Source organism: Anolis carolinensis, chromosome 6 (assembly GCF_035594765.1).
Source record: "Anolis carolinensis isolate JA03-04 chromosome 6, rAnoCar3.1.pri, whole genome shotgun sequence".
NCBI lineage: Eukaryota > Metazoa > Chordata > Lepidosauria > Squamata > Dactyloidae > Anolis > Anolis carolinensis.
Window position 1 is genome coordinate 106,373,977 of NC_085846.1, and position 18,747 is coordinate 106,392,723.

An 18,747-nucleotide genomic window follows, 5' to 3' on the forward strand; every position below is an offset into this window, starting at 1 on the left:
ATACTTGACTTTTCCCTCCAGTCTTGCTACTCTAGAGTGAACTCAAGCAGCTGATCTTACACCAGAAACCACTTAAGGGGAAACTTGGCTTTTAAAAATTGCCAATGTTTGGTTGTAGACTGTCCATAGGAGCAGCCTCAAGTGATTTAACCCAGGCAAATTTAACAGCTCCTATCCCATGTGTTTTTGGGTGTTTTCTCAAGTTATATCCCAGTTCCTGAATCTAGAAGACAATTTCTGACTGTCTTCTCCCCCTTGCTTTTTTTTTTTTTTTTGACTGTTTCAGACATTTCCCTAATGATGCATGATAGATGCTGAGAAGTTCCCTTTCATCACAGGAAGGGCTCTGTCATAAAACCTACCCTCAATGGATTCTCAATGTTCAGAATTGGGGGGGGGGGGGAATAACATCCTATATTTATTTAATAGCTTATTGGTACTGCATTTATTCAAAGCAGAATGTCTTGGTTAGGTGGATTTTCAGGTAATCTATTTTAGGGTTACTTGAGGTTGTTGTTTTATTTGTTCCTGAGATACATAACACATAATACATTTGTTAGGTCACAAAAGGAAATGGTAGCAGACAGTGATGTGCATGCCAGTTAATGAAGAGTGTCTTTCCAACATGCATCCCGTTTAAAGGCTTTGACAGGGGCAGCTCTAAAACAGTTTTTGAAAAGCTCTCAAAAACTGAGCAAGAAAGCCACATTGACTTTACAATTGCTCTGTCTGGAGGACCCCAAGACTTAAATTATGCACTGTAGAAATCAGCCTCATTTCTCATTATTAAATCATCTTGGTCATATTTTGTAAGTGATATAAAAACTAAAAATATTCATTCAAACAGAAGGTATGATGAAAGTTAGAAGTGTAATGAATGTTGGCATTCAAATATGAATGCTAAAATTCCCTGATGAGTTGTCCAATCTAAGTTCCTTTAAAAAAAACAAATCTCTATTTTCTGAACCATTACTAGGAAATTCTGACAATAAAATATTGGCATCCTTACTCTCAACCTTACAAAAAGTGAAATAGCTTGTCAGGCTTTACTGATCATCGTGCTCCTTTTGGACATTTGTAAGAAAACATACAAGTTTTACAAAATAGAAATACTGTACTCAACTGCATCCTGGTATTGTGGTGTTGGCCAAGTATATCTGTAGTATCTTGAAGCGGACAGTTACCTACCACAAGGCAAGAAAGACTGGGTGAAAATAAAAGTCCTTTTGACAACCAAATTGATGGTACATAAGAGATTTTTCTAATATTATATCTATTTAAGTATTAGTCCTTATTGACATTTGTTTGAATTAAGCAAATCATGATTTCTGTACTTCATTTTAGGAATTATAAATGATATTTATCAATAATATAGTGAGTTGTAGTTTCCAGAGATTATCAGATACTTCTTTTGTATTCAATTGAAGTGTCATTTATTTATTTACGTATCGTGTCAGAAGCAAATTGAGAATACAGCTATAATGTATTTAAACAACCACAAACAAAGTTAAAAACTTGGTATTATACTAAATTTCCTTTGACCTGTATTCGGCCACTTCAAGTGCCTCTGGTGTCACTGTGAAAAGGTCCTCCATTGTGCATGTGGCAGGGCTCAGACTGCATTGTAGTATGTGGTTTGCTCTTCTCCACACATGTTGTGAGTTTGCTCTTCTCCACACCCACATGTCGTGGACTCCACTTTGTAGCCCCATTTGAAGTAAGTTGGATTATCTGGATAACTGGCAACCATTATAGATATTTTATATCACTAAATACTGGATAGTAAGCTACATAAGACCTTGGTATTACATTTTAAATCAAATTCCTTATCTATTGTAAGAATGCAAATGGGCCACAAAACTGGTTTCTTCTGCTTAGCTCTCTGCAGCCTCGGTTTGACTGAACACCTTTCCCTTTTCCCACAAATGGGAAAATCTATATCACTGTAAGTCAGATATTCTTCCTGAGAAGGCAACATATTATATGAAGTTTGACTAGGGTAGAATTATGTTATCTGTATGTTTTGTCCATTCCCAGTTTTGTAGGGCTAGTTCGCAACTGGGGGGAATGAGCACCAAAGGAGAATTATGGAGACTCCATATTTAGAAGTCAGAGTCGATTAGCCAATCACTGCTTCTCTTCTTCATAGGAATATTTTGAGGAGAAATGAGAAGGAGAGGAAGGGACCATAGGTGCCACTTGGGTATCTTTGAGGAAAGGTAGAAATAAAGTGTAACAATTAAACAAAATACACCCGTATACCTTTTTTATTCATACTAAAGATATCCAAAAACTTTTGCTATAGGACATAACCTGAACCTATGTGCTTATTTAATTAGAAGTAAGTCTTCAATGATTCATTGGGATTTAATCTTGAGCAAATTTGCATTGAATTGGAACTTTATGCCTTTAGCAAAGGTAGAAATGGTTTGGCTCTGGATTTTACAATTCAGCAACACTTGGAAGGCTGCACAATTTCTATCTCAGCCTAGAACTAGGTCAACCCTATGTGTAGCCAAGTGATGGTGACTTATGTTTTATTCTTCTTTTTAATTTTTCAAATATAAACTTCCAAGAGAATGGTACTCTACATATTTTCAGAAATACAGTAGAGTCTCACTTATCCAAGCTAAACAGGCCGGCAGAACCTTGAATAAGTGAATATCTTTGATAATAAGGAGAGATTAAGGAAAAGCCTATTAAACATCAAATTAGGTTATAATTTTACAAATTAAGCACCAAAACATCATGTTATACAACAAATTTGACAGAAAAAGTAGTTCAGTATGCAGTAATGTTATGTTGTAATTACTGTATTTACGAATTTAGCACCAAAATATCACAATATATTGAAAACATTGACTACAAAATGCATTGGATAATCCAGAACCTTGAATAAGTGAGTCTTGGATAAGTGAGACTCTACTGTACACTGTTCCTCACTCCAATTAAAGAATGTATAAACCAAAAATAAATTTTCTTCCGTGGAGAAAGACAAAGTGCATATGGAAGTACTCTGTGTTTCCAAAAGTGTTTTTTTTTAAAAAAAAATAATGCCCCCCTTCTTCCAGATTTTTGATAAACTGAGACAATCTGGTATTTATCAAACACCTGGTAGTCCCCTCAGTATGTGGCTAGCTATCTTGCTTTTGTTCCAGGGCGCATGTGTCATTCAAGCCTGCTGTGTACCTAAAGCTTTTACTGCTCAAACTGTCAAACAGAATCGAATACTTTTTCTACACACAAGAGATCTGTGTAGTTTTTTTAAAAAAAAAATAAACTGACCTTTTCCACATTACCTTCCACTCCATCTAACACACACATACACACAAGCCCTGATAGCCAATATATCCCCTCTAGCAAAGATATTTTAGGGACAGCTCCAAAACACTAAACCAAGAAGTGTTGAGTCTGACATAGCTGCTGACTGAGGAGGTCAAGCCAAAGAAAGGAAAGGGCTTTCAAATCTGTCATAACTTGTGAACTAAGAGCCCAAGGTTGCTTGGTTCTTTCCATCCACCTCATGCTAACATAGAAAATGGCCTTCTCAAGAGAAGCCTGACTCTTTAGCTTGACATCAGATATGATGAACAGCAGAGGTGGAGAGACTGTTCACCCTGTAGATTAACCAGCTCAGCTCTCAGTATATTGGGAGATGAAACTGAAGTAAGAAAAAGAATAAGGTTGGAAAATTTGACAGTCAGGTGAGTTGTGAGTTGAAGTCAATAGACTTGTGCACGTTTTGGCCATTTGCCTTCAGCTTCTTTGGCTTGTTTGGCTTGTTTGGATGGCTGTAACAGCAAGGGCCCAGCTGCCATGTTTTTCCTTTTGACAAAGCTATGCGGCTGCCGGTTGTGGCTTCCTTCTATTCTATTTGGGATCATGTGGCATGCAGAGAAGCTGCCGTGTGCTTGCAAGGGGTTTCCCTGTGAGCCCTGCCTGTTGGGCCAGTCAGAGTAGAAGAATGTTGTGATGTGTGTTATGCAAGCTGTGTCTATTTAATGGGGCGAGCACCTCCACTTCTCAGTTGTGTCCTGGCTCTAGAGAAAAGTGCTTCAGTCCAATTGCCTTGCCTTGCTACTGGCTTGCAACTCTGATTTAGTTTTTTGCTTGGATTGGCTTCTAGCTTTGAATTTTTTGGTTTTCCTTTATTTTCCTGATTCTTTTTATTTAGTGGGACTGGGAGTTGGAAAGTGCAGGTGGGTGGTTATGTGCATTTGGGGACTTGGGAGAAAAGAAAGAGCATTTCTTGGGTGGGTGGATGTGCTTTTCTTTAAAAACATGAGTGGCTTTGAGTCTTGAGTCACCCTTTAGCTTCTTTTCTTCTCTCCTCTACTTATATTTTTTTTCCTCCCTCCCCTCCATCAGAAAATACTTTTAAAAGATAATAATTATTAGTAATAATAATTACAGTAAACAGCAAAGCCTCATTCTCAGAAAACTTCTACCCACCTACCTAAACTTACCACCAATACCTATAATTTCATTCCTTTGCAAACAAGTTCTCTCTGTTTATATTTCTCTCTGTGCTCTCAGCCTTCTTAATTTAAATTATTCATAATAATAATAATCATTTGTCTGTTGCCGCCTAGTAATAATAGTAATAATAAAACTGTTGGGCTTTTGTGGAAGCTTTCCCATAGAAACAATTGTCTCTCTCTAACTCCAACATCCATCTGGACATAAAAGATTATTATTGTTAATAATGCTATTCCAAAATAATTGTACCAGCAAAAAAAAACACCAAGTTCTATCAGCCTTCCTTCCTCTACCAGTCCTATCATTTGCAATCTCTCTGCCTTCTTAATTTGAGTTAATCAGCAGCAGCATCATTTGGCTGCTGCTGCCTAGGTAAAGGTAAAGGTTTCCTCTGATGTTAAATCTAGTGGTGTCCGACAGCTTGATACTTCTTGTTATTAAAAGTATTTTGATAAAGTAACTATTATTATTATTATTATTATTATTATTATTATTATTATTATGCCTATGTGAATTTATTCAATGGACTATCTGAATCTCAATTGGACACCCTGAATAAAACCAGTTGTTCACTTTTGGAGCTACCTTGAAGTCCGCATAGTGAAACACTAGGGTTTAAAAGAGGATGCAAAAACCTACAATCAACTGAGGGTTAAATACTAAAGATGTAGACCATTACCAAGTTTCCATCACAGCAGGGTACAAATGAAAAAATAACAGCAGATAATGACAGAGCACACAAATATCTGTGGAGTGTCAATAGGATAATGAAAGAGCCGGTCACATAAGAAAACCAAAAAATGTTCTTGTTCCTGAGCTGATCTTTCAGCTCATAAAATGCTAGGTCAATAAATTAGATTGAAGCTCTTTAGTCCCCCTGTAATTATATCTTTCAAGTTATCTCATCTGTTAATTATACAAGAAGATCCCATTAATGCAATAATTCTGAGTTGAATTTATGATCTTCAGTAATTCAGTCCTTCTCTTACAACTGAACTTTCTCCCTGAAAATACAGATGAGCTTGATTTTTCATGTGGATTTCCATTTACCATCAGATGCAACTCCAAAGTGATCCCTGGTCCAACATTTGATGCTTTCATACGCCCCAAAGACAGTAATAAAATAAATCTAATAACAGTTGTGATGTACAGTCAGACCTAGAATTAGAAGAATGCAGTGGCTGCCTCAGGTAGTTGATTCCAGGTATCATTAAAGAGCATCAAATAGTTTTATAATTTCTTATATTTCATTTTTCACATTTTCTACTGCCAGGCAGAGGGAGAAGTAATTTGTGAATTTTCAGCCTCATTGAAACTACCATGGCCATTGTACTATGAATTTGAACTGAGCCAAGGGATTGTTTCTCCTCCAAGGGCTAGACATCTATGCCTGTACATATTTGTCACTGTTCCTTTAGCCTAGTTGAGTTTGTCACAGACTTTGAGTGATTGTCTGCTTGCAGAGGACAAGTCACACCAGGGATAAATAGTGTTGTGGACTACAGTTTCCATAAGCCTCAAGAGAACATGGTCAGTACTCAAGAATTGTGGGAGGTGTGTTCCAAAACATCTGGAGGGCACTCCTCAACATCACATCAACAATGAATTGGGAGGTCCATGCTCCCAGACTGTGAGATTTCCTCACCAGAGAGACCAGGATGGCTCCATCCCTGCTGGCCTTCAGCAAGCAGGTCAAGACCTTCTTCTGCCAGCAGGCATTTGGGGAAGGATAAAGGGCATGCTGCTGGGGAAGTATGGATGGCATTTGGGAGGGGGGGGGGATTTTAAGTCTAGTCATTATATTTCAATCTTTTTTTTTTACCTCAATACACACTATATTATTTAATTGTTTTTTCCCATTTTTGTATTGTGCTTTTTAAAGTATGACTAAAGTGTGGGATTGTTAGTTGCTTTGAGTACCCATGGAGAGAAGGGTGGGGTATAAATAAATTTAATAATAATAATAACAACAACAACAGCAACAACAACAACTCTGGCACAAGCCAGTAAAGGTGGTCCCAATGCTGATAAGCACACTGAGTACAGTGCCTAAAGACCTTGGCTAGCACTTAAAAACAATGGTCGCTGACAAAATTACCATCTGTCAGATGCAAATGGCCACCCTACTTGGATTATTTGCTAATACATCTCATAATCCTAGATGCTTGGGAAGTGTCCGATGTGTGATCCAATACAAAAGCCAGCATAGTGATCTTGCTTGCTGTTTACTAATCTTGTTGTGTATCAAATAATAATGATGATGAAGCACTGTCAAAATTGACCATTGAGAGCTGTTGGGTACGTACAAGTGGGTTAAGTGATGACAACGTGAATGTGGTTAAAGATAATGGGATAATATATAAGATGTTTTTCACCATAAATAAATATGTACATCGATATATCTTGATCTGAGTAACTACTAGATGATTGTGATGTTCATTGTCATCATCGTCATCCTCGCATTCATCATCACCACCACCTTTTGTTTCTCTAATCAGCCCTCAGTGAACCCTGTTTTGCACTAGTCTACTCTAATTAACTCTGCTCAGTAATGCATGTTCTTGAAACCTAAAACTATTATAAATGACAGACTTGGGGTTTTCAGTATTGGACTCATTATCTCTCTTTCTCACTCACAATCTTATTTAACATCCAGCCAGAGTTCTGAAGACATTTTAATTGGTTCGAATAAAAGTATTACCCTGTGGGTTTTTTTATTTAAAAAAAGAATTTGTGAGCGAGGTGGCTCTACCTTCTTGTCTTTCATTCCTCATTCTTGGCGATCTCTAAATAATTGTTCCCCATACCAAAGCAATTAGAAGAATCTGCATTTATATCATATTCAAGCAGTGGTAGTTATTCAATTTGCTTGCATAGAGGGCGGGAGAGACATCTCCATACAATGAGTCAAACACTGGAAAAACCATTTGAAGTAGATCATTGCTGATCTTGTAGGCAATTATCATGCATAACCCTGATAAATTAAAATTTCAAATTCAGAAAGCATTAGGCTCCTGCTATATTTTAAAGTGATTACATTCCTTCCAGGTGCTGCTTGATATGCATCTGGCAAAAAGAACTGGGAAGCAGCTGCTCCCTAACAAGTAGCCTTTTCCCTTGGACAGCCAACTAACGAGCGTCTGTCAGCTGACTGTGTGCATCAGCAGGGCTTGGATCACACGGCAGAGAATCTGTACCTGTGAAAGTCACATTGCTGGGAACCAGTGCAGTGGCTTTGCTGCGGCATAGTGTTTCTTGAAATAAATGAAGGCGCAAATGACAGACCATCAGTTCTGAAAAGATGCAGGGTCTCTGTTGTGCTTACTCCATAACTATGGGATGGCGTAGGAAAAGAGGGCAGCCCATAAGCTATGTGTGAAGGAAGGAGACTGCATCCTTCCCTGAAATGTCGGTGGTGAGGTGCTCAGCCTGCTTAGTCCATTCCAGGTAGAATGTTGGCCAAATTGCATATTCTGTTAAAGTTGTTTAAATTGATATTTTTAGAAGAACGTGACACATTTCCTTTTTAAGAAAAGCAGCTGTCAGAGAATCTGGATCAGATCTGCTGCAGATTTAATACTTCATCTTCTCCCCGATCTCCTGGCCAGATCTAAACTTGCCACTGCATGATGTGAGATCATTTTCCAGCCCACATAGTTTTTGAATTAAAGCCAAAATCTGTTGGAGCATTACCCCCATCTTAAGGAGCCCCCGTGGCCTAATGGATTAAAGCCTTGTGACTTGAAGGTTGGGTTGCTGACCTGAAGGCTGCCAGGTTTGAATCCCACCCGGGGAGAGCACGGATGAGCTCCCTCTATCAGCTCCAGCTCCATGCAGGGATTTGAGAGACGCCTCCCACAAGGATGGTAAAAACATCAAAACATCCGGGCATCCCCTGGGCAACGTCCCTGGGCAACGTCCTTGCAGGTTGCCCCTGACATGAAAAAAAAACAAACCCATCTTGACTCCTTGTTTCACCAACAGTTGTACTACCCATATACAATGCTCTCTCAACTTGCGTGAAGCACAGTGGTACATGGACCTAACTCCACCCTCCAACTCCCTGTAAATCTACTCTGGAACAGCTATCATAGTAACCACCATAAAGCAAGCTGAGAGTCACATGCTTATTTCACCACCACTGGTGGTACTAAATAGGATATTGTGCAAACAGCTCAGAGGACCAATTTGTGAGACACTATGGACTTATATAGTGACTTTTAAATCCAATGTGACAACTGTTTTGCAATTCAGTCAGAGCAATACTTGAAAATGAGTTGTCTGTTGATCTGATAAGTCATGATCTGCATAAGCACAGGAGTAATCAAACAGACATTTTACAATGCGTATACTGATCATAAGCCCACACATGGTAAAAGATCACATGAGTCATGCTTCATATATGTATGTCAATTTCTTCAGTGAAAGTGATGTAATTTGCAGCTTACACTTTACATATTAACACAAGTGAACATTTTCTTTTGATGTCAGCTCTAAAACATAATGCTTTTCAATAGACAGTTCACACCTCTGATTAAGAATAGTCATGTGATGTGGGATACGTGTAAGTATTTGCATGTGTGAGTCAATCCGTAGAAGGCCAACAAAAAACACAGAATGGGTTTTCTTTCATATGCTGAAGTCGCTCTATGATCGTTTCATTCCCAAAGATGTATGTCAATCCCAAATGAATCAATAGAATGGCTCTCATGCTTTTAACTCCCTCATTCTTGCCACTGTTTTAAAGACATCATCAAATGTCAGAATGCATCAGGAGGGTGCCAGAAATACTTTAGTACGCTAAACTTAGTGCTGCAGTATATACAGGAGTTATGGAATGTTATAGATGATTACTTGAGGTAGCAAGTGACTAGATGGCATGTTATAGATGGTTATTATTATGGGTATGTCAATAGAAGATGTGAAAGATGGTTTTGAACTATGACAGTAAGCAACATATTGACTGACTATCCTCTCTAACAATCTATAACCATTGATTAACCATCTATTAAAAGCTTGTGGAAATAATTTTTGTAAGAGGATTTCATCTGAGGCATAACCTTAGAAGTAGTATTTCTCACACTGCTTCAGAGATCTGAACCACAGCCGGTGAGTGTCTCATACCAGTCAATAGTATCATAGGACCACAGAGCATAAGATGGCAAGCATCGATGTTAACAGCACCTGGGAGCACTCATGTAACATCAGCAAAGTCTTCTCCGCTATTTTGGAGCCGGCATCAGTGTGACCAAGTATCTTACTTCACACCAGTACAGGTCGCTTAGTTTGGTGGCAAGGAATGATTTTTTAATTGAGTCACTGTGGTTCATTTAAAAATCATTTTGAGTATTTTTGTTGCTTGTTTACTCACGTTTGCTAGCAATGGGACATACTTTTGAATTTTTATATTTATCTCATTGTCACAATTGGTGGATATGAAGCTGAAATGGAGGCAGCATAGTGCCCCAAATTGGCAGGAGGCAACATAGGACAGGAGGACAATGTGGAGAGAGCTGCCCCACAAATTTGGGCCACTGAAGGCTTAGTACATGGAGCCCTTAACCAGCTTGCACAAGGGTAGTGATATAGAAATTGTCATATTTGTTCTCCCTGCCCCCCCCCCCACCCCACCCTATTGCTGCAGATAAGTCTCCAAGGATAGAGACAGAGCATATGGAAACAAATTTCATCTGACTATTTTCCCAGAGTCATCCATATCAGTTCACCTCGATTCTATTAACAATATAAAAAATATTGAGAAGTCAAAAATCCAGAGTATGCTTTTCCTCCATTGCCTAACAGAGTCTTTGTTCCTACAGAACTGGCTGCTAATAAAGTGCACAATGATAAATGTTTTTACACTAACAGAGACTAACACATACAGATTCCACCCCACATCAGAAACTGCAAATCCTCATTATCCACCTAGGTTTCTTGTTCAAGATAAATGAGATGCCATTGCATAAGCAGCACATACTAACCCTTCAAGGTTAGTTTAACTAAAAAGGCTATTTAAATGTAACAGGAAGGGGTGTTTTTTTTTAATGTTGTGGCTTGTTTTACTTTGTGATCTCCAGGACAGTTTGACCAGCTGACCTTTTCTTCAGCTAAGGGGTATCATGACACTGGCATTTCAGGATTGTTTTCTTTCTGCCTCTAAATCCGATTAATACCGTTGACTGTGAACTTGTATTGATGTCTTCCTTACGGAATCAATTACACTTTGTGCATAATATAATTTAACTGTAAAGGAGACAGAAGGGCAGCTTCAATGGTAGCATCAAATGTAAAAATGTTAAGAACATGACAAATGAAGAGGTGTTAGAACAGGCATAGGCAAACTAAGGCCCAGGGGCCGGTCATGCCCCACTGGGCACTTACCTGAGGTCCTCCTTGTTTTCCCTGGCCCACTGTATCCTTATGCAGAAAGTATTGCAGCGCAGCGGTATGAGTATGAAAAGCAATGGAGCGCAGAATGAAGCGACACTTCGAGACGTCATTAAAAGCAATATACAAAGCTTTACTGAATGGAGCCGTAAACAGCACAAACAGACTCTTGCAGACGACAAACAAAACACAGGACTGATCTGTTCCCCAACAGATCTCAAACTCGACTCGAACAAGACAGACTGAACGGATGCAATAGATATGCACATACTCTTGTGTCTGGATCCTCCCTAGTTCCAGCCACATACCAAGGTCATCATAGCTCATTAGTGATTAACTCTTTACATACTATTACACACTCTGGATGATGCAATCTGACTGCAATACAAGCATGGCACAAATTACATTTAAACACTCTCATTACACAAATCTCACATTGACAGAAAGGATGGGGGTGGTAGGCACGCCGTAGCTGAGAACCCTCTGGAGAGCTCTCAGCCACAGTATGTTTCACCCTCCTCCCGTCATAAGGATGGTGCGAGTGGCCCTATCCTTATGCTGAGAGGATGTCCCAAGGAAGGCACACAGCAGCTGAGAGCTCTACAGAGCACTCTCAGTCATCGGCTGTCTCGCCCTCCTCCCAACTTAATGCTGAGAGGACTGTCTGAAGATCGGGGAAGGAGGATTGGGGATGGGGATCGGGGCAATCGCCACATCTCTCGTTTCCCTCCTGGCATAAGGATGGGGCAAGCAGTCCCATCTTTATCCCAGGAGGACAACCTGAGGATGATCGGGGCCTTGCCCTGCCCCCTCCCAGCCCCACTCTCTCACAAGCCCTCTCCCTCCCAGGTCTGTCCCACCCAGCATGTGCCCGGCCCCCCTCCCTCCCGGCTCAGCCCTCTCAGTCAGGCCCATAATGCGGCCCCAAGGCAAAAAAGTTTGTCCATACCTGTGTTAGAAGATCGGGGGAAGTTATGTATAAGTTTGTGGTGGTCTGTGAATTTTTAATAGATCACCCAGTTCACAGTATTAATCTTGACCATTTTCTTTCTTATCTGCCTGTGTGTGCCTTCAGTCACCTGTCAACTTATGGGAACCTCATAAATTTCATAGGGTTTTCATAGGCAAGAAATAATCAAAGATGGATTTACCAGTTCCTAGGAGCCCCGGTGGTGAAGTGTGTTAAAGCACTGAGCTGATGAACTTGCAGACCGAAAGGTCCCAGGTTCAAACCCCGGGAGCAGCATGAGCGGCCACTGTTAGCCCCAGCTTCTGCCAACCTAGCAGTTCGAAAACATGACAATGTGAGTAGATCAATAGGTACCACTCCGGCGGGAAGGTAACGGCGCTCCATGCAGTCATGCCGGCCACATGACCTTGGAGGTGTCTACGGACAACGCTGGCTCTTCGGCTTAGAAATGGAGATGAGCACCAACCCCCAGAGTCAGACATGACTGGACTTAATGTCAGGGGAAACCTTTACCTTTACCTTTTACCTCCTCTGAAATATAGCTCAAAGCACCAGGGATTCATTGACCGTCTTCAATCCAAGAAGTAACCAGGGCTTGTACACCATTACATATACCATTTACATAATCAGTATACTCAATGTATTTATTTGTTTATATCTCACCCTTTACCAAAAGATCCCAGGAAAAAGATCCAGCAATTCAAACTCAAACAATGTAAAATAAAAGCAACTTAAAACCAACTAAAATGATTTGAAACTGTTTTCATTACACATAATTTCAGCAGCTAGGTATCATCTGCATTTAGGTACTTTCATATTTGGGTACCTTTTATTACAGTCTATAGGGTTCTAATGGAATATTTTGTCTGAGTGACAACCTTTCATCAATTTTGGAACAATTTTTTAAAAGCCACTGATCAGTCCCTACAGTTTTCCAGAATAGAAATGCATGTGATTAGTTTCTAAAAATAACAAAGAGAGATAGCTCGACAAGCTATTCCAACTGTACAGTTCATAATGGAAAAGCAATAGCCAAAAAGATCTAGCCTCTAAATATTGGTTTTGATATGCCTCACTTGCAATTCAATGACAAAACATGACAGTATCTACAAAATGCCTTAGATCTGAAAAAAGCAAAACCGTATCGCACTTTCACTCCTTTATCTCATCTTAACCAAATTTACTCAAAAGCAAACTCATCAATTTCCTCAGGAATTGCTTACATGTAAATATGTTTTGAATTTCAGCCATTCCATCTTCTTTTCAAATTTCATTTCCACTGTGAAATCTTTGCTAAAAGTGTGCTGTTTCCTTCCCACATGATTCATTCTTATTCATGGAGTCTTCACGTCATAATGTTACTCAAATAATATTTCACTATCTTGAACAGCGATATATATATATATACACACACACACACAATTTTACACACAAAGTAGATGCTTACTCTGTGTGTGTGTACACATCTCACAACATAGATGATTACTTTACCTTAGCAACATAAAAAAGACCACTGGGTGCTTTGGTTACCATGATTAATATTTCTGTCCGTAAGATTCACTATCTAGGAAGCTTTGGAATACAAGGGAACTGAGCAAGAGAATATTTCTTTGCTCCTTGTGTGAGGAGGAGTTTCTCTCTGGGGAGTTTCCCTTAAGCAGGATTCTCCTATTTATGATTTATAGTCCATGAAGTCTCCCTTTTATGCCTCTGGTATTCAAGCAGATAATAAGAATATCACTGCCTGCAATTTCTGCTCCTTCAAAAAACCCCATAGACCTCTTCAACACATAGCCCACTAGCCTCAGTTTGTGTGATTTGCCAGATTCTAGACAGCCCTCTTGTTTGTGGAAGTCCCAGGCAAGCTATAAAACCAGGAGATCTATGACCTTATCACATGGGAGAGCCCCCATGCCATTTCGCTAGCATGTGCCACTTGGGCGCGACAACGTTTCCCACATCACCAGGGCCAGCCCTAGGTAATTTTCAAGTGTAAGCAAACAGTAGTTTGGTGCCCCCCAATCAATCACTGAAAAATACACTTTATATTTGTTTTATATATATATATATATATATATATATATATATATATATATATATATACACACACACACACACACACACACACACACACACACACTCCATATATATATATATATATATATATATATATATATATATATCCCGTATCTTTATATATACCATATATCTTGGGACCCAAGAAACGATCCTAATAATAATAATATACACTACACTTTGGCGCAGGCTGGTGAGCAGCCAGCTGCATCCAGCTGCAACAAATCACTCTGACCAAGAGGTCATGAGTTCGAGGCCAGCTCGGAGCCTGCGTTTGTCTCTGTCTTTGTTCTATGTTAAGGCATTGAATGTTTGCCTTATATGTGTAATGTGATCCGCCCTGAGTCCCCTTCAGGATGAGAAGGGCGGAATATAAATACTGTAAATAAATTATATACACACACACACACACACATACATACACACACATATATAGATTACACACACACACATATATATACACACACACACTATATCTTTCTATATACCATATCTTGCGACCCAAGATATGATCCTAATAATTAAACAATTTTGTGCATGGAATCAAAATGTGCTTTTCTAAAGCCACACAAAACGATGCCAAGGAGGGAAAGCAAGGGAGAGGGGTGCTTTCTATTCCTCTGTGTCTGCTATTTTGTGCCCCTGTTGAAATTGTTCACATGCTTGTGGATTTCAGTGGCTTCTCTGTATTATTCCCTCTGTGATTCCCCAAGGCAGGAAGAAGCCAGACTTTGAAGCTCTAAGGCCATTCAATGCTAATCAAGTTGGCCAATTGCACCATTCACACTTGCCTCAGATAAGTTTTCTCCCACGTGGACCATCCTAGTTTCCAACTGGGAACTGATGCCCAAACCATCTGGAGTGCCAAAGCCCTTGGGCTATCAAGTCCAACCCCCTTTTGCCTTCATGCAGCAAAAGCACAATCAAAGCCATCTGTCAGGGGCTTTGTTATAAGTGAATTTGTAAGTAACAGTTGAATATGAGTTGCTTCTGGCTAATTAGACTTGGCCAATTTTATCCGTATATGTACCACTTACTAAATGGAAATCATCACCATGAAGACTTAGCTATCAACAAGTATTTGGAAACATTATTTTTTAAACCATAACTTCCAGAAGTTGACAACTGTGGATCATGGTAAATTAGTGTGGTGTCATGGGTTGAAAGCTGGACTACAATGCTGGAAATCAGGCTTTGAATCTCTTGTCAGCCATGAAAAACCACTGGGTGGGCAAGACACACCCTATCAGCATCAGAGGATGGCAATGGCAATGGCAAACCCCTCCTGAACTAATCTTTCCGAGAAAACTCTGTGATAGATTTGACTTGGGGTTGCCATAAATCAGAAATTATTTGAAGGCAGACAACAACAACAACAATGACCACTAATCAAATTGTAATCCAAAAAGAATAACACTTCCAATCTCTAGGATGACATTCACAAGCATTTTGATCCAGTGGAACCATGCCAATATGTGCTACTTCTACTTGAATTCAAGGACAAGTATTCCTGCTGTGATATTCCAGGATGAATCTTTTGCCTCAAGAAATTTGGACAGCTTCCTGCTCTTTCTGTTTTTAATGTCTTTCATATGCATGCATATTTCCCAATTATGTGTTCTATTAATGGCTATAATAGCTGTTTGCTATGTTATCGATTGTGCTTGTTACGTCAATTTTCACCTTCAGTCTTTTGAATGATCATTCGTTATTTAAATAAATTTTATAAACACATGTTAATGGCATGGACTGCAATTTAGCTACGTTCAATGCAGGACCGGTGCTTGCTTCCCTCCAAGGGATATAAATCACCTGAGATTCTACCTGTGCAAGCTCCATTGAAATGAATGCATTCTGATGGATTGGGCCCCATGTGTGCAGTTTACCATTGTACCAAATTTGTACTCAAATGATAGCTTTTACATGCTAATTGTGTCCATTTGGCTGGCAAAGAAAATATACAGTCTGTCATTCTTGGAAACTGGATCTCACACCTTTGCCAATGTCTGCAGTGCTGAGCAGTGAGAGGCATTTGGAAATGTGGCATATTTTTACTCTGCAAGTAGTAAGTGGTTATGTGACAACAAAAAAGATGTACCAATTTATGACATCTAAATGTGAAAATAGAATGCGCTTTCTGGGGATGGGTAGAAATGTGTATTTTGAGGAAACTATTTCTGAAAGATTGGAAGGGAGCCGCACCAAAGCATGGAAAGAGCTGGCTCATTTGGCTGGCTCATTTGGCTGTCTCGCTGTCATACTGTGAACCCCTTGTGCACTAAATGTAAAATGAATATCTCCCACCATCCCAAATACATATTCCACCATCAGATTATTTCAAGCCATAAGATGGTTGTCTGGTAAGAAGTGAGCATCCACTTTTTCCCCTTTTAAACCCAGGTTTCATCTGCTGATCCACCTCAACTGTTTTTAGAAGCCATGCCTAACCTCCCAGAACAACAGAGAATTATGTGGCACCTTTTAAAATGAACAGATTTATTGCAGCGCATGCTTTTCACGCTACAATAAATCTTCTGTCACAGCACAAAACAACAGCAACAACAAATATGGCTGCTCTTCTGGATGTAGCTCTAGGCGCATCTCCATCTGGCTCCTCTAGAGTTGTGCATGAGTGACCTCTTGAAGCTCTCCATCCGATTTATTGACAGAGGTATTTGGAAACAATTTCACTGGATTTTTCTCTGCAGAGGGGAAATTCTTCAGCACCTTGCCATGAGAAATTCAGTTACTTTACACTTTTACTTTACAGTTAGGCAAAACTTCTCTAATTCTGGCATATTTCCCAGGAATGTGTCTTATTAAAGATAATATTATCACTTTGGTATGTTACTGATGATGAAGTTCTCCTATGAGTTTCTTTCCTCATTTGCTGGCTCGCTTGTGGCTTCTGCTTCTCAAATGGCAGCTGCAGAAGATGTGGTTCATACAAGATGTTAAGAATACATGTCAACCCATCTTCCCATCACAGTGTGGGTTTTTTTTTGCAAATACATACCTCAACACTCTTGTAAATTAAGCCTTTGGTTACCTTCCAGTGATGGGTTGCAAAGCAAACTATCCTAAAGGCAAAAGATAGAAAAATCACATGTTATGACAAACAGGCAGATTTCACCACTTGAGGTGTCACCTCAAAGTATAATCCCCAAAAGTAACATTTTACAATCAAGTTGTGACATAGAGATGCTCTTTAGTCCCACTTTCCTAAGTGTGACATGGATCAGAAGCTTTTATGGGGGTTTTTTATCGCAAAGGTCAGCCATTCACTCACACCAGCATTTGTCTTGGCTCAAGCTCTACAACCAGTACCTTATTTATTTATTTATTTATTTACAGTATTTATATTCCGCCCTTCTCACCCCGAAGGGGACTCAGGGCGGATCACATTATATACATATAGGGCAAACATTCAATGCCCATATACACATAGAACCGAGACAGAGACAGACGCAGAGGCAATTTAACCTTCTCCTGAGGGGATGTTCGATTCTAGTCACAGGGGGGAGCAGCTGCTTCATCATCCACTGCAATGGCACTTCCTCATTCCAACATCGTAAATTAGTTAAATTTGCCTCCCCACTTTATAAGTGGTATCTTATTTCCTACTTGATAGATCTTTCGGGTTGCTAGGTCAGCAATGAGCAGGGGCTATTTATAAGCATGCAGAGATTACCCTTTCAAAGTAGCTGTGGCAGTCCATAGAAACAAAAGAAGAGCTTAATCAGATCAGATCAAATGGTCCAAAACTGTCCTCTTCTAGATATATAAAGAGTGCAATCAGGTCACTTTACTCTGCAATCTTCTCTTCACCAGGCTGAACATACCCCAAACAAGTTCTACTTGCACGTTGGATTTTTTGCATGTTAATAATGGGATGGGCTAAAGCTAAACATAAAAACATCATGATCATATGAGTATATGTATTTAAATAAGTAAATTCCTAGCTTTCATGTTTTTTCCTATTCGGGTAATGAGCTGTGACTGAGAACTATCTTATGAGCTTTTCTAAGGTGAAATCTATCAGTGACAACATGACCTAATTTTCAAGATTATAAAAAAGAATGTGAGGATAAGTCTACATAGTAATTATTAAATAGTAAAAAAATTAAAAAGGAAAGAATATAATGGCTGCATACTGTATGTCTTGTTAAATATGTAGTCTTTCAAGGCAAAAATGTGACAATACACTTTCATCTGTGTGAATACAGAATGGTAAAGTTTGCATTCTATAAAGATACCAGAAATTATGTATATGCCTATATGTATATGCATTTCTTACCTGCTATGTTTCTGGATTTCTCCCAAACTGGTCTGCATGATCTTGGCTTTTTAATTAGACCAGGACTTCCCCTTTTACAGCAGTGCGGGACAGAGGACCTCTGTGAAAATGGGAAAAACTATTTTTATTTACAGGGTTTTTATTTCATTTTCACAGTATTATAACATAAAGGAAAGTGAGAGAGAGAAAAGGGGATGGGAGATAAATGAAGTATGATATATAGGTTACGGATTTTTGTTAGTAAATTAAATCTACACAAGAGTCTATTGTATCACCAGGAATGTGGAGGAAGAGGATATTGTTATACATATTCTCTAACATATAAATAAATTCCATCTACAATATCTTATATTCCAAGAACAGATACATTCTGTATTCTTATATTGTCCCATTGTTTTCTTATTTCCTACTCCAAGTCTGCATAGTAAGTGTTCCTTCTAAGTATATTATCAGTTTACTTATACATACTTTATTTTTCCTCTAGTTTAAATAATATCCACCCATTTACATATCCCAGAGTTAATTTCTTTTGTTAACA

General features: G+C 39.1%; 1 protein-coding gene and 1 long non-coding RNA gene across 3 annotated transcripts in view; one reads left to right on the forward strand and one right to left on the reverse strand.

The window, feature by feature from the left end:
• The window catches only part of adarb2 (adenosine deaminase RNA specific B2 (inactive)), a 396,595-nt gene that overhangs the window by 195,305 nt on the left and 182,543 nt on the right, over positions 1-18,747 (forward strand). The gene's annotated exons all lie outside the window — the stretch shown is intronic.
• The window catches only part of LOC103279085 (uncharacterized), a 42,525-nt gene continuing 37,803 nt past the window's right edge, over positions 14,026-18,747 (reverse strand). The window contains exons 2-4 of the long non-coding RNA XR_506542.3: positions 18,210-18,309; positions 16,929-16,992; positions 14,026-16,838 (exon numbers count right to left, since the gene is read on the reverse strand). This is a non-coding gene — a long non-coding RNA (uncharacterized LOC103279085). The remainder of the gene's footprint in view (positions 16,839-16,928; positions 16,993-18,209; positions 18,310-18,747) is intronic.